Source organism: Callorhinus ursinus, unplaced genomic scaffold, assembly GCF_003265705.2.
Source record: "Callorhinus ursinus isolate GAN/ISIS: 27379988/994484 unplaced genomic scaffold, GSC_fseal_2.0 scaffold25, whole genome shotgun sequence".
Lineage (NCBI taxonomy): Eukaryota > Metazoa > Chordata > Mammalia > Carnivora > Otariidae > Callorhinus > Callorhinus ursinus.
Window position 1 is genome coordinate 18,728,427 of NW_027397087.1, and position 16,479 is coordinate 18,744,905.

Below are 16,479 nucleotides of genomic sequence, written 5' to 3' on the forward strand. Positions count from 1 at the left end.
GGAGGAGGTGGGGTTCTGTGAATCCTGGGTGTGGGTCCTGGCTTTGTAAGCATCTGCTCTTTGTCCGCGGCGAGTGGTAAACCAATGAACTCCACCTTGGCCTCAGATACCTCATTGGCAGAACACAGGGTTCTGGCAAAACAAACTTGTTGCTTGAATTTTTATATCACCATCTGCAAAATGGATATAAGAATAACAGTCCACCTGCATGGTTCAGTTGGTTCAGTGTCTGCCTTCGGCTCAGGTCATGATCCCAGAGCCCTGGGACTGAGTCCCACATAGGCTCCTTGCTCAGTAGGAAACCTGCGTCTCTCCCTCCGCCTGCTGCTCCCCCCACTTGTGCTCCCTCTCTCTCTCTGACAAAAAAAGAAAAAAGAAAAAAAAAAAGAATACCTACCTTGCTGGATTGTGGTAAGGATTTATGAAATAGTATATGCAACAGTTTATGTTAACTGAAATGCTTTATGAATGCAAAGTCTTATCACCTAGAAGTGGCCGTACCCCTCAAGGGTTTTACAGTCTGCTCCTGGTAGAATACTAAGAGCCTAAGAGAGTCTGAAAACAATATAAAAAGGAATTGCATTTGTTATCCTTCTGATCTCCTGTTTCCCAGACAACTTCGTATGTAAGAAAACTGTAGATAGCATGCTACCATACCCATCAGTCTTCCACTGATTATTCAGTGGAACCAGGACTCTTGGAGGTGTGAAGGCTACTTCCTTGCCACTGGGGCTAAACCTGTTGCATGAGGCACATTCCCCTTGGGGGTCTCTCTATGCCTCCTGTTTGCTCTTCATGAAAGTTTTCCTTTTGGAGTGCCCCTCTTCCCCTACCTTAGCTCCCACACAGAAGGCCCATTCCCTGCTCATGTCTTTTGGTCCTGCATCATGTATCATGCTTCTTGGCTGCTAGAACTATTCTGGTGTATCATCCCATTGGGGATGGCCCTTGGGCCCCCAGGGTTTGGTGTTGGATCAGTGTTTCTCCTCATCTTGGGGGCCATACTTCCTCTTTGTAGACTAATATGGCTCACCAGCTTCCACCTGCCAAGGAGGCACTAAGGGCTGCATTGCTAACAGCACCCTTCACCCACTCCTAATTTCCACCACCAATCAATCTCTACAGCCATCCCCAAATAACCATATAATCTATATAAAAATGATGCTTGGGGCAACTGGGTGGTTCAGTTGGTTAAGCATCTGCCTTTGGCTCAGGTCATGATCCCGGAGTCCTGGGATCAAGCCCTGCATCGGGCTCCCTGCTCGGCGGGAAGCCTGCTTCTCCCTCCCCCACTCCCCCTGCTTTTGTTCCCTCTCTCGCTGTGTCTCTCTCTGTCAAATAAGTAAATAAAATCTTTTAAAAAATGATGCTCTGGTTATGCTAATGCAACTTAAGATAAGGCTCCTATGCCCTGACTCCAATCAGACTGCTACCTCTCAGCACCCACACAGGCACTGGGGACCAGACTGCTGCCTCTCAGCACCCACACAGGCACTGGGGACCAGACTGCTGCCTCTCAGCACCCACACAGGCACTGGGGACCAGACTGCTACCTCTCAGCACCCACACAGGCACTGGGGACCAGACTGCTGCCTCTCAGCACCACACAGGCACTGGGGACCAGCCAGTGCTCTCTTCATTTCTGGCCGGTTATACTCTGACGTGAGCTCCAGTCACAGTGAGGGGCAGATCGGGCATCTTCCTGGTGGCGGTAGAGGCTATTAGTCTTTTCTTTCCCTTTCTCTTTCTTTTCTTTCTTTTTTCTTCCTTCCTTCCTTCTTTCCTTCCTTTCTTTCCTTCCTTCCTCCCTTCCTTCCTTCCATTTCTCTTTCTTTCTCCGTCTCTCTCCCCCTTCCTCAATTTCTCCGTCCCTTCCTTCCTTTCTTTCCTTTCCTTTCTTGGCTTGAGCAATGCAACAGCCTTTATTGTTGCAGTTAACACTGATACAGATGTTTCATTCTGGGTCAGGGCTACCCCCACCCCACTCCACCCTACCCCTTGGTCCTCATCAATGTGGAACTTTGGGGAGGAGGGGCAGAATCCCTAAGCAGAGCTGGAGAGAGGCAAGTGGGACTGGTAAATATGGGGGTCACCTGGAACCAAGGGTTCAACAGGGTCAGGATGCTTGAATCCTTTGTCCTGATGGGGGCTGGGAATACTTGCATCCTGGGTTCAAGATCTGGCAATGTCCTGACCTGGGTTCAAAGCTGGGGTGGGGTGTGGAAAAGCCTTAGACCAGGGTTCAAGAAAATGCCTTGGTTCCAGATCTTAGCTTTGGGAATGAGCATGGGAAATGGGTGGTTCCAGATTGGCAATGGGGGAATATCTCTGGGTCCAGAGTTTGAGGTTGACCCTGGATGCTCCGATCTCCAAGCCCCAAGTTCAGGGCTGGGGTAGAGTCCGGTCCCTTATGCAAGAGGGGCTGGGTAGGGGGATATCCCAATTTTGGAACTCGGGGGAGGGTTGCAGATGTCCTGCTCTTTGAACTGGAGAGAGCACTCTATTTTAAGGGCTGGGAAAGGGCTCTGGGTCCCTGGGTCAGACCCAGAGTGGGGGTGGCATTCTCCAGGTCTTGGGTACAGATCCCAGACCCCCAGGATCCAGCCTCTTGCTCTTGCCCCAGTACCTCCAGTTGCAGCCCCACTGGCGTCAGTTGAGGCCAATACTCTCAATCTTGTTCGTGAGGTTTTGCAGGTGCAGTGAGGTGTGCACCAGAATCAGAAGCAGGGGCCCAGAAACACTGAGCAGGAAGGTGCTGCCCATGGCCCAGAGGACGAGGAGGCTGACGGCAAGCACTGCGGCCGGGTGGGTGGTGGGGTGGCCACTTGAGTCTCAGCCGAGGGCTGCTGTCCCTATCAGCGCACTTAGGAGGCTGTGCAGCATGAGGGTGTACCTGCTCCTGGATCATTCCAGTCATACCCAGGCTCCCCTCCAAGCCCAGAGCCTCCACAGGTCCATCCTCCCAACCCTTCAGGTTGACCATATCTCTGTCCCTGTCTCTGCTGGAAGTCCCATCATTCTTTAGTATGTCCTCAGCCCTCCAGTTGGCTGCCCTGCCTATTGCTGTCTCTGCTCCACCTCCTGCCTCTTTCTGCTTTTTAATATTTATTTATTTGACAGAGAGACACAGCGAGAGAGGGAACACAAGCAGGGGGAGTGGGAGAGGGAGAAGCAGGCTTCCCGCCGAGCAAGGAGCCCGATGTGGGGCTAGATTCCAGGACCCTGTGATCATGACCTGAGCTGAAGGCAGACGCTTAACGACTGAGCCACCCAGGTGCCCAGGCTATGCCCCTTTTCAACATGAGAGACAGCATCAGCATAATGAGAAGTATGTACTAAATGTGCAATCCCTCAGAGCATCGAGCACATGTACCGAACCAGCTGAATTTCCCCAAACAGAATCTCGGCCCCTGGGGACCGACAGCCCTCACTGGGCAACTAGATTAAGTCTCTGAAAGAACAGCTGACTAGACTGAAGGCACCTCTAGTTAGTTTGAATTAGCCCATGTAGACCAGCTTTATACAATACTGATGCACGTGGCTGATGGAGTCATTCCTTCACTTTCACAAATGAATATGACACAGGCTTTGCTCTTAAGGAGGTCAGTCTAATGATCACTGAAGCAAATGACTGTACGTATAAAAAGAGTATACAGGATTATTACTTCGGCTTGAGGATATTAATGAAGGCATCAAAGAGGAGGGGGTGCTTACACTGGTCCTGAAAGGATGAGTAGGAGTTTGTTAATGAGAGCCGTGGGACAAACTCCTGCCCAGCATGGGGAGCAGTGCTCATGAAGGATTCATAAATGTTAGTAGACAAAGATCAGATTTGAATTATCTTGTTGGTAAGGGGGAATTACTGAAAGATTTTGAGAAAGGGTTTGTGTTATTAAATTTGGGTCTAGAAAAACCCCTCTGGTGGGGTGGTGGGGGATAAATTGGAAAGCAGCAAGATTAGGGACAAGGAGGCTGTTACCATCCTGATCCCCTCAGGAGTAAGGCACTCATTCCTCCACCTGCTGCAAGAGTTGGTGGCTGGTGGCCCTCAGCTGAGGTCCATTCTGGGAATTGCCTTGAGGTGGGGTGGGGTGGGAGCTGCCTACATCCAGTGGGGGCGTGAGGGGAGTAGGGGATGGGGGTATGGAGGATGGAGGCTGAAGAGAGTGGGAATGTACCCTCTCCCCAACCCCTTGCACCAAGTTGGGACAATAGCACCCCACAGAGTTGGTTGAGGCTATTCTTGCAACTATCAAAGTTCAACTTCTCCAGCCTGGTTTTTCTTCCTCCACTCTCCCAACAGGGATTATTCTCCATAGCTCTCTCTGATAACCTGCCTACATGCAAGTCTCAGAAACCCAGAGTCTGCTTCCCAGAAAACCTGACCTGAGAAAACCACTGTAGTGAGGACCCCAAATTAGACAATGACAGTTGGGGGAGGAATATGGAGACCAAATTCAAGCTTCTTGGAAGACAGACTCAGGAGGACTTAATGACAACATGGCTGGGAGGGTAGAATTCTGAACAAGTCCCAGGTTTCTGATTGGAAGGTGGTGAGGAGGCCATTAAGGAATGCAGATGGAGAAATGAATTTTATGAGAGCAGCAATCACTTCTATGTGGGACAAATTGCATTTGAAGTGCTTGTTGGACATTCTGTTAAAGATCTCCAATAGGTTGTTGTCCAGCAGACAGCCCAACATATGGGGCCTGGAGCTCTGGGGTGGGGGCAGGTGTGGGTTAGGACTATAGACTGGGAAGTCATTAGGGCTCTAGATGGTAAATTACACAGAACATACCTATGGAAATGAAAGTAATTGAGCATCAGGTACAGACTCAACTTATTTATCGTTCAAAAGGCAGAGTTAAGGGAAATCACAAAGAAATATCCATTTTCCACCTAACCAGTTTGTATATTTGAAATGACTTCAATCTGGTCCTTGGCATTTGGCAGGATTGAGTGGGCTGAGGCTACTTCCAAAGCAGCATTTCCCAAATGGTGTCAGAGGAATGATACTGTCTCCAATGGGTTCCAGGAAAAGATGGTTTGCAGGTCAAGTACATTTGGGAAAAACCTACCATATATAGAGCTTCTTCCTCGAAATTCACAATGTGTTAGCACATGTAATTATGTTTCCCAAATTTATTTAGTCCTAGAACTCTGTTTAGTAGGGACTGTCTATTAATGTCTCATGCAATACTAATGTTGGGGAAATGCAGTTTGGAAGTCTTTGCCCTGAGCTTTCAAGCATTACAGATGTCACAATGTCAGTGAGATTCTCCAGGCGCAGGGAGCCTGGCTGACTCATTCCATATAGTTTATTAGGGACTGTCTATTAATGTCTCATGCAATACTAATGTTGGGGAAATGCAGTTTGGAAGTCTTTGCCCTGAGCTCTCAAGCATTACAGATGTCACGATGTCAGTGAGATTCTCCAGGCGCAGGGAGCCTGGCTGACTCATTCCATATCTCCAGGGCATCCTGGCATAGTGCCTGGCTATAAGGGGCACTCACTACCTGTGTGGGTACTACAGAGGGGTGGCTGTGACTCCGTGTATGTGGTATATCTGGAGAGAACTCTGTGCAGATGTTGGAATTGCTGAATAAGAACACAGAGATATCAGTAGAATGAAGAGTGTACTAAAGCTTGTTGAGGGTCACTGGGTGACCTTAACAAAGAGGCTAGGAGGAACAACCAACAGAAATAAAACTGTGCTTCTAGAAGCTTGTACAAAACTACAGTGGTTAGAACTGTCAAGAGAATATGAACGAGAACAGTGCTTTGGAATTTCCATGGAATACATTTCAGGGTAGAGATTACCCATTATAAGGTAGGAAACCACCCACTGGAGGTCATGAGAGTCCACGCAGGGTGCAAGGTGGAGAGCAGGAATAGGGGAGTGAAGTGAGGCATCACACGAGGTACTGCTGCTCAGGGAACAACACTGTCTGTGTTTTATGTGAGAGTTACACATTTTGTTTAGGTGTACAGTTTCCATTACAAATAGAGAAGTACTTATCATAGAACTGGATTGTAGGAAAGAGGAATCTTATTGTTTTGAAAGGTAAGGCTGAAGAGGAAGATGACCTGTCAGGAGTCACCTTTCTGAAAGTGGGCCACAGATATATTTGTGGTATGCAGCAGCAGAGTATAGTGAGCCTATTTGACAGGAGACTTTGATCTTCTCTATGAGCAAGGTCACTCCCCTAAGTGGGAGGCAGAAGTAGGCATGGGAGATGGCAAAAGGCAGATATGACTTTGTGTACCATAAGAATAAAGATTGCAAAGAATTATTATTTATTTTTAAAAGGCAGCACATGAGGATATGGATAAAAGACAGAGGCTTTCATTTTAGGCATGCCTGGGACCTGTGCTTTGCCCATAGCTGGCAAGACTGAGCCAATTGTATTTCAAGAAATATGAATTCTGCAGGATATTGAAAGGTATTCCATGAACAATGAGTTTTGAGTTCAGTTTGGGAAATGCTGAGTTAATTAATGATTAAACAAGCTTCTTTAATGTGGGACTTCTCAGAGCCTTTAATATGTTAAGGTGCACTGATACTAACAGGGTCTCCCAAAATTTAATATATTAATGTGCACTGATACTTATGGGGTCTCCCAAACTTCTTTGATTAAGGAACTCTATTCAGGGAATTTCTCTCAGTAATAGTGTTGCTTAGAATGGTGTTTCTTGGGGCGCCTGGGTGGCTCGGTCGGTAAGCGGCTGCCTTCGGCTCAGGTCATGATCCCAGGGTCCTGGAATCAAGCCCCACATCGGGCTCCCTGCTCAGCGGGGAGTCTGCTTCTCCCTCTCCTCCTTGCTTGTGCTCTCTCTCTTGTCTCTCTGTCCCTCTCTCTCTCAAATAAATAAAATCCTAAAACAAATAAAAAGAAAAAGAAAAGATAATATACATTGAAGTGATTATTTTTTTTAAAGATTTTATTTATTTGAGAGAGAGAGAGCACATGAGAGGGGGCAGGGTCAGAGGGAGAAGCAGAGTCCCTGCCGAGCAGGGAGCCCGATGTGGGACTCGATCCCAGGACTCCAGGATCATGACCTGAGCTGAAGGCAGCTGCTTAACCAACTGAGCCACCCAGGCGCCCTGTTGAAGTGATTATTAAAACTATAAACCTTTAAGGGAGTATTCTAGATGTTTGCAGATTAATTTTTTACTCCTTCCCTTCTTCTTTAGCCATGATACAAGTATAAACACTGAATTTGCACAGTAGGCTGGAATCTTTGTTCTGATTCTAGCCTGTGGCATGAAATTGGACACATCAGGGAGCCTGGGTGGCTCAGTTGGTTAAGCGACTGCTTTCGGCCCAGGTCGTGATCCTGGAGTTCCGGGATCGAGTCCCGCATCGGGCTCCCTGCTTGGCGGGGAGTCTGCTTCTCCCTCTGACCCTCTTCCCTCTCGTGCTCTCTATCTCTCATTCTCTTTCTCTCAAATAAATAAATAAAACCTTTAAAAAAAAAAAAGAAATTGGACACATCATTTGATCTTTCTTTCTGCCTTCTTTAAATGAGCAGACTATGTTTCAAGGCCCCTATGGATGCAAAAGCCCTGTGAATTGATAAACACATGGCTGCAGTCTCCCTCCTGGTTTCCAAAGTCTATTATCTTCTCAAAAAATTCCCCAAATAACCTTACTCTGTTGTTGAGAATATATAGCCACGATGTTGACTTTCCTTTTCTCCTACCTCATGGCTTCTCAAAAGGAGCAAGTAATGGCTCTGCAGGAATATCAGCCAGTGCTGCAAATAATACTGATCCATGTTCATCTGAATGAAGGTGATACACATAAACTCACATTCCGCATAGCTGTTTCGACTTCTAAAGTTTATGAGCTCTGGAGATTAAAGCAGTTACAACAACCAGTACTGCGGACACTGAGAACAGTTAAGCGTTTGCCCACCTAGGATTCTAAGCCATTAAACAACTATAGTTTATATTTTTACTGAGCCGCTACTTTTTCATTACAACTGTAGGGCAATTTATGTAACTTGCTTCCTGACTTTCTGAATCATTTGTCCTAGAGTTGGCTGCTTCACATAAGATGCAAATGTGGGTGAGGGGTAAGGCTGTCTTCTTGGGGGTGGTAGAACTGTGTCTGTTTCACTGTGCTTACCGAGGGTACACTGTGGGTCCAGATAGGGTGAGACCAGTGTACTCTCTATTCCCAGTCTATGAGTGAGGAAAGCTTTGTAAAAAGCATTGCACTGGTCGTCAGAAGTGTTGGGCTGTGGTTCTGACTCTGTCATTAATTAGTTGAATGACTGCGTTAAATCCCTTAACCAAGCCGGGCCCAGGTTCCTTAACTGTATATGTATAACAGAAGGGATTGGATAAATAACTTACAGTCCCTTCAAGGTGCAGCTCTTTTAGTATATGTGCTGCCGAAGCGAGCACAAAGGTGCAGCTCTTTGACTTGAAGTGTGTAAACAGCTTTCCACATGACTCCAGGGGGAAGCAGCAGGCAGTGCAGACCCTGTTCAGGACTATTGGTTTCTACATCATTCATGGGCACCTGGACAAGTGTGAGGGTTGAACTGTTTACTCTAGGGAACAGCTGGGCAATCCTTCCAGGACACACCCCCTCTTTTGTCAGGCTGTCCATATACCACTACTACCTCCATCTCACTTCTGACAGGCAGAGATGGTCAGGGGGGAATTAGAGAGAGAAGATCTTTGGGGCAGAGCACCTTCCAATGAGGTAGGAAGGGAAAAAAAAACACCTGTGTGTACGGTAAACAAAATTATCCGGTAGGATCGGAAAATTAGACTCCATAAATTGTGTTATTCTTAGACATAATTTGTAAAGGTCCATTAGAAAATTCTAGCTTACCTTAGTTATACTAAGAAGGACTATGGAGAATATGTGTTTTTTTTTGGGGGGGGTGGATGCATAGGTAGAAAAGTGAAAAATCAGGGATGGGGGCTCACTTCTAGGCAATCATACTGATAGAATAAGATGGGAATGGGGCCAAATGAAGGGCAAACCTATGTCTGTCACTTTAAAGGCACTACTGAATCCGGTAACCGCTCTGTGAGGACCTATTTCAACACGGCTGAGAGAAATTTAGGGAAATATCCTGTGGGGAGGGCAGTTTTGGCCTTGATGTCTGGATGGAGAACCCCAGAGAGGCAGGGTAAAATGACTGAGGGACCCAGGGAAGAACCAGACCTGGGTGATTCAAATCAGATTCATTTGGTGGTCTGAATATAATGGATTGAGGGAGGACTGTATGCCTACAGCTTCCCCCTTCATACGTGGCTTGCGCCCTGTGAGGCCCTGTGCTATGGCCAAGTATTTTCTCCCTCCAAAAAACTGCCCGAGTGTCTGCTGTCTCAACATACTCCCAGGGTATGTGGTTCAGAAAGAAGTAAAGGGGAAAGCTGAGATTTCCAGGGCACCACAAAACTGTGGCATTTTAGTAGGGCCTTGCTAGAGACCCCATGTCTTCGCCCTAAAGGCCAATCTTGGTGGGATGCCTGGGTGGCTCAGTCAGTTAAATGTCTGCCTTCGGCTTGGGTCATGCATGATCTCAGGGTCGTGGGACCGAGCCCCACATCGGACTCCCTGCTTGGCGGGAAGCCTGCTTCTCCCTCTCCCTCTGCTGCTCCCCCTGATCATTCTTTCTCTCTCTCTGTCAAATAAATAAATAAAATCCTAAAAAAAAAAAAAAAAAAAGCCAATTCTGGTGCTGAAAACTTCTTGAGTAGGTAAGCTGGTGATGTCCCACATCATTCAGGCGAGGCCCAGCCTGGATTTGGAGAGGAAAGTCCAGGCAGCTGCTAAGGCTCTCAGTTCTTCTGCTGCTCTAGTACCTCCAAGGTTAGGTGGGGCACACTGGTAACATAAAGGGGCACCCTAAAATTCTACCCAGATTCCTGATTGGCTTGCCGGAGATATCCCTGCACACTCTGCTCAGGGGAGCTCGGGGCTTCAGGGGTAGGGAAGAAAGGATAAAAAAGCAGCTGGGTCAGAATAGGCAAATCCACAGGGACAGAAAATAGGTTGGTGGTTACCTATGGCTGAGTGGGTAGTGGGAGGAAATGCCAGTGACTGCTCATGGGTGTAGGGTTTCTTTTGGGGGGAAGTGATGAGAAGGTTCTAAAATTGGTTATGGTGATAGTTGCACAGCTCTGTGAGTCTACTAAAACCACTGAATGATACCCTTTAAATGGGTGAATTGTATGGTATGTAAATTATAGCTTAATAAAATTGTTTATGGAAGAAGTCGCTGGGCATGCACACAGGATGAGTCCTCTGTTATCACTCCGTCTGCCCCTGAGGAGGACCCTCTTTTAAACTGTGGCAAGAGAAAGCAGGGGTCGGCTCTTCATGTCTACTGAGCCCCCAAAAACTCTCTCTTGACAGCTGAAGCTGCTTTTCTTTTCTTTTTCTTTAAAGATTTTATTTATTTATTTATTTATTTATTTGAGAGAGTGAGTGAGTGAGCAGGGAGGAGGGGCAGGGGGAGAGGGAGAAGCAGGCTCCCTGCTGAGCTGAGAGCCCGATGTGGGGCGAGATCATGACCTGAGCCAAAGGCAGATGCTTAACTGACTGAGCCACCCAGGCGCCTTGAAGCTGCTTTTCAAAGCAAACTCTACGTGGAGGAGCAAGAATGCAAATAAAACAGATTTCAGTAAAACAAGATAGTGGTTGTAAGAGATGTAAAAAGCAGAACTCTGGACATGAACATTGCAGGTTCCTGAGCCCATTTTACAGGCCAACACCCGCACTGTGGAGATCAGACAGCTAGTGAATGGGCTGCAACGGTTTCAGGATTATAGCTGAGACTCTAGGAGTGCTGGAGTGCTTTGCCTTGCATTATTTTGCTATACCACACATATTTTTTATAAGCCAGGCCCCCAGTTGTTTTTGGAATGAGGCAGCTCTTGAATGTCAGCTTTAGAGGGCACAGCAGAATGCACAATGTACCATTTAAACAGCAACTCTAGTGAGTTCTAACTGATATGGTCAAAGGCAGCCTTTGCACGGGGACACACACAAATTGTCTGGAAACTGGTGCCCGGCAGGGGGAGGTGGAGCCAATGCAACCTGCTGGCCACAAGCTAGCTTCGCTCATGTCTGTGAGTTTGTGGGTAGCCAGGGCACCAGTGGAAACTCTTCTGGGCGTGTACGTGGAAGGTCTACTAGAAACCTGCCATCAGACATTCCCAGCCAGAATAACCCCTATAATTCACCCCTGCATCTTGCTTTACAGTGCTTAAAACATCACCATTGAACCTTCTTATGTGATCCCCACAAAACTCAAGTGAGGTAGAAATGGGTATTCCTTCTTTTTCTGTAGATGAAGGAACAATGTCAGAGTGGCTGGGTAACTTGCCTATGGGCACCACAGCTGATGGGGTGGGGGACCTCCAGCCCAGTGCGCCCTGCAGGCAGATGTCAGCCTCTGAAACGGTTAAATGGGCAGGAGCAGTGGGTGAAAGGGACCCCAGGGAACCCACAGCCACGGTGAGCAGGGCAGGAGCAGTTGGGGACCGAGCAGCAGGCCTGTTGTCAGCCAGCCCCGTCTTGACGTGCCTGAAAGGATTACAGTGAGCCCATCCAGGAGAGTGGGTGCACAGAAGTTGAACTGGAGGGAGTTCGGGCAGGGTGGGGACAGCACACCCCCACTGGCCTGGGGGAGGGAATCCAGTTCCAGTAGGGATGCCAAGGAGCAGGGGACAGCTATCTCCATGGGGATGTGTGCTTGGAGAGGAAGCTACACGAAACTGAGCTGATCAAATGGAAAAAGAAAGATGGGGAGCAGCTAAAGCTGGGAGTGTGCTCCATCCTATTCTGGTTGGAAAAGTCACCCAAACCCCTCACCACCCTGCCCTGTTGGCTCCTTTGACAGAGCCATCCAGAACAGAGATCGGCTTTCCCGTGCATCTGCTGCCTGGACTCCTTCTGGAGTCAGCATATAAAATATTTCCCTCAACCTCTCTACTCTAGCTAAAGCTCAATAGTCTATAGCCCAGGAGGTTAGGCTATTGGACTTTATGATCCACAGGGCAGAGGCTGACTGTGCTTGGGAGGGGTGGAACAGGACCAGTCAAAACATGTGGCTGCTTCCCCTGTGCTAAGCTCCACACGTGTATCACCTTACAGAGCCTCTCAACAAGTATGGGAGGTAGGTACTACCATCATCTCTAGTTTACAGATGGGCAGCCTGAGGTTCCGGGGTCCAGGAACTGGCCTAAGGTCACCGGGACAGTAAATGGTGGAGCTGGGATGATAGCCTGGGCAGGGCCTGCTGGTGGTACTGGAGGAGATGAGGAGGGTGGCCTAGGTACTCCTCGGGCACAAACCAAGAGGACACCAGAGAATCATACCAGCTTTCACTCTGTGGGACCCTAGACTATCTTAGTTCTTCTCCCCACAAACTTTGTCTTCTCCCATTTGTTCTGTGTTCCTTCTCATACAGGCCCAACCTGAGCTAGAACAGTGAGCTGAGAATCCTCACTGAATGAATACATTTTCATATCCCTATGATACTTGCGTTGTCCTCTTGCTGGCCATTCACACCCACGCATACACATTTTCTTGAGCACAAGCTCAAGCCTTTCCACACTCACAGGAAGAAACACCCACTATCTGACCCTCCCTTCCATGAAGCTCTTTCCCTGCATTGTAGCTTCAAAGGAACCACTGCCTCACACTGGCTTGTTCAGTTAGTAGCAAAAGGTAATGTGGCTCTTTTCTGAGAACCTGGCTCAGAAATTCTGATTTTCGAATTCCTACACTTCTCTCTTTTTTTTATTATATATATATATATATATATATACACATACAAACATACATATATATATTTATTTATATTTTTTATTATGTTCAGTTACCCACTGTACATCATTAGTTTTTTTTTTTTTATGTTCATATACATCATTAGTTTTTGATGTAGAGCTCAATGATTCATTAGTTATATATAACACCCAGTGCTCATCACAACATGTGCCTTCCTTAATACCCATTCCCCTGTTTCCCCATTCCCCCCACCCCCCTTCCCTCTGAAACCCCCAGTCTGTTTCTTGGGGTCCATAGTCTCTCATAGTTTGTCTCCCTCTCTGATTTCTCCCCCTTCGGATTTCCCTCCCTTCCCCTATGGTCCTCCGGGCTATTGCTTGTGTTCCACATATGAGTGAAACCATATGATAATTTGTCTTTCTCTGCTTGACTTATTTCACTTAGCTACCCTACGACCCAGCAACTGCACTACTAGGTATTTACCCTAAAGACACAGATGTAGTGAAAAGAAGGGGCACATGCACCCCAATGTTCATAGCAGCAATGTCCACAGTAGCCAAACCGTGGAAGGAGCCAAGATGCCTTTCAACAGATGAATGGATAAAGAAGATGTGGTCCATATATACAATGGAATATTACCCTACACTTCTCTTAATGCCTGATCCATTGGAGTTTTATCATATCGGTATCCCTCATCTTAAAGAGCCCCTCGATATTTTGGACCCCAGTAACTGGAAACATGATACTAATGCCCTACTTTTGATGTTAATTCCTCAAAAAATCAAAACAAATGGTAGACCTGATGAATTACATGCTTATGATGTGTTATGATCTCATATAGGCCTACTGTGCATTGCAAGTCTTAGTTTATTGATCCTATTTCTCTAATTAATATCCATGTATAATACTTTATAATATTTGTAGTAATTGAAATTATAAAATGGAATTCCTTCAAAAATAACCTACAATTTTGACTTTTCACTAAGTTAGCAGAAATTTTCCATAATTAATTTCAAATTTCAGATTAGTGGTTTTCCTTGTATTTCTGGAAAGTTGTCCAGAGACTCAAATTGTAAATGCTATTTTCCCAATGGCATGTATAATTAGTCTCACAAGGGGCTCCCAAGAGCTTGAAAGGAAAGCTGTTAGTGGCTATTCCAGGACCTTGACACTGATTGCAACCACCTTTCCCATCTCACTACCTACGACTGCCTGCCCACCACCCCTACTGAGCCACACTGCTCAGAAGTCAGTCCTAGATCCACCATGAATTTTCTTACCTCTATTTCTTTTGCTCAAGTTGTTCCCTCACCCAGAATGTCCTCCCTTGTCTTTCTTTTCTATACGAAAGTTTCCCTATATACTCAAAGCCCAGTTCAAGTATCTCATTTTCTGCTAAGCCTTCTCCATCCCCTCTCCCATCCAAAGAGAACCCTTGTCTCCTATGCTCAGACCACCTCCCCACCATTTCCCCAGATAGTTATTTACCTACTCATCTCTCTCACTAGACCATGAGTTCCATAACAGTAGACCATGGATTATTTCTTTGGCATATTCAGCATCCTTGTTGGAAAAAATAATTTGGATGTGGCCCCACAGAAAATGGAGACAACCAAGACACAAGTCCTTAAATTTTGAAAATGTGTACAGAGAATGAAATGCCATGAGATCTTTTTAATCCTTTCACTGGATAACTGTTTTGAAGCAGTTTAATGGTGCCATGGGGGATATTTCTAAATTGTCATTGAGAAGTCAGTGAAAGCGGGGGCTGAGCCCCTGGTGAAGGAAACGGGTGCTGTCACCTCTCCTATGACTGAGTCCGAAGGTAGTTCAGGGCCAGGTGGGGAGGAGGCTGAAGTAACAGAGTGGAAGAGCAGAAAATGCAGAGGGGCTGAATTTGGGCTGGGGCAATGAAATAAGCTGGGAACAGGGCAGTCAGCCTCACCCAGATGAAGTACCTATGTGGGGGCACCGGGTATCGGAGGGCAGAAAGATACTGTGTTTGTCCTTGCTAAGTCTGGGTGGTGATTGGTCCATGCACGCCTCAGTCAACTACAGGGATGCAGTCAAATCAAGGGGCAGAACAGAAAGTAACAGATTACCAGCTGTGAGCTTTTCAGCCCTGAGGATACCTCCTCCATCTTGAGTGTACTCTCAAATGTCTAACACGGAGGGGGCCCCCTCTGGCAAGTGACGGTACTTCACACTCGTCCTCTCTGCTTCCTGATTATCCTCCTGGCACCAGGAAGAGAAATAGAACTGGGGTGTTTATTTTCTCTTACGTTACACCTCCGCACCCACGCTGTGACAGAAAAATCCCTATTAGTCTGCACTGGACCTGTTCTATGGCTGTTACATTTAAAGATTTTTTTTTTAATTGAGAGAGAGAGAATGATAGAGAGAGAGCATGAGAGGGAGGAGGGTCAGAGGGAGAAGCCGACTCCCCGCTGAGCAGGGACACCCCCCCCCCCCCGATGCGGGACTCGATTCTGGTACTCCAGGATCATGACCTGAGCCGAAGGCAGTCGCCCAACCAACTGAGCCATCCAGGTACCCCTACATTTAGAATACATTTAAAGCACTACTTTACATAGTAACACCTGGTTCTGTGTACACACACATACACCTATCATAAACCCATGCTACACATTTCCAGCTATGCTTCTCATTCCCAGAGCTTGTAAAAACACAGGTTCCTGGGCTCTACCTCAGAGTTTCTGAATCAGTAGGACTTCTAACAAGTTCCCCAGTGATGCTGGGGCATAGGTATGGGGTAAGAATTGCAAATGAACCCTACTTAAACATTTTTATACTAGGTTGTTTATTTTATGGGTATGGGTGAAGCAATTTTGAAATTATTTTAGGTGTATTATAAGATTGAGTAAATGAGTAAGTATGGGTGGTGGAAAGAGAAAGAAAGAGAGATGTTATGGATGCCAGGGTTCTTACTATAGAGGAAGGGGCAGACAGACCTACTTTGTTTCATTGTGCTTTGTGGATATTGCATTATTATTATTATTATTATTTTACAAGTTGAAGGTTTATGGCAATCCTCATGAAGCAAGTTTATTAGTGCCATTTTTCCAACAGCATTTACTCACTCTGTGTTTCTGTGTCATACTTTGGTAATTCTTAAAATATTTCAAACTTTTTCATTATTACATTTGTTATGGTGATCTGTGATCAGTGATTATGACTTGCTAAAACTCAGATGATGGTTCACATTTTTTAGCAATTAAGTTTTTTAAGATTTTATTTATTTTTGAGAGAGAGCATGCACGAATGGGGGGGAGGGGCAGAGGGAGAAGCAGGCTCCCCACTGAGCAGGGAGCCTGATGTGGGACCATGACCTGAGCTGAAGGCAGACATTTAACCTACTGAGCCACCCAGGCACCCAGCAATAAAGTATTTTTAATTAAGGTATGCACCTTTTATAGACATAATGATATTCTACACTTAATAGTATAGTATAAACATAACTTTTATATGCACTGGGAAACCAAATAATTCATTTGACTCACTTTATTGCAATATGTGTCTTATTGCAGTGGTCTGAAACTGAACCCACAATATCTCCAAGATATGCCTGCACAAATATGGAATAGGAGAAGGCAAGAAAAAATCCTGTGGGTGTATATTGCAACTGGATGTGAAGATATTGGTGTGAACTCATGATTTAAAAAATATGTAGTCGGGCACCTGGGTGGCTCAGTT

The 16,479-nt window shown here is 46.3% G+C and overlaps 1 protein-coding gene across 4 annotated transcripts in view; it reads right to left on the reverse strand.

Annotated features, from left to right (window-relative positions):
* ONECUT1 (one cut homeobox 1) overlaps positions 1 to 16,479 on the reverse strand; it is a 45,239-nt gene that overhangs the window by 8,197 nt on the left and 20,563 nt on the right. Inside the window, exon 3 of one of the 4 annotated variants that reach the window (XR_012373631.1) lies at positions 7,706 to 7,854. The exons of the other annotated variants lie outside the window; for them this stretch is intronic. The gene's annotated coding sequence lies outside the window, so the exon portion shown is untranslated. The remainder of the gene's footprint in view (positions 1 to 7,705; positions 7,855 to 16,479) is intronic. 4 annotated transcript variants of the gene reach the window in all.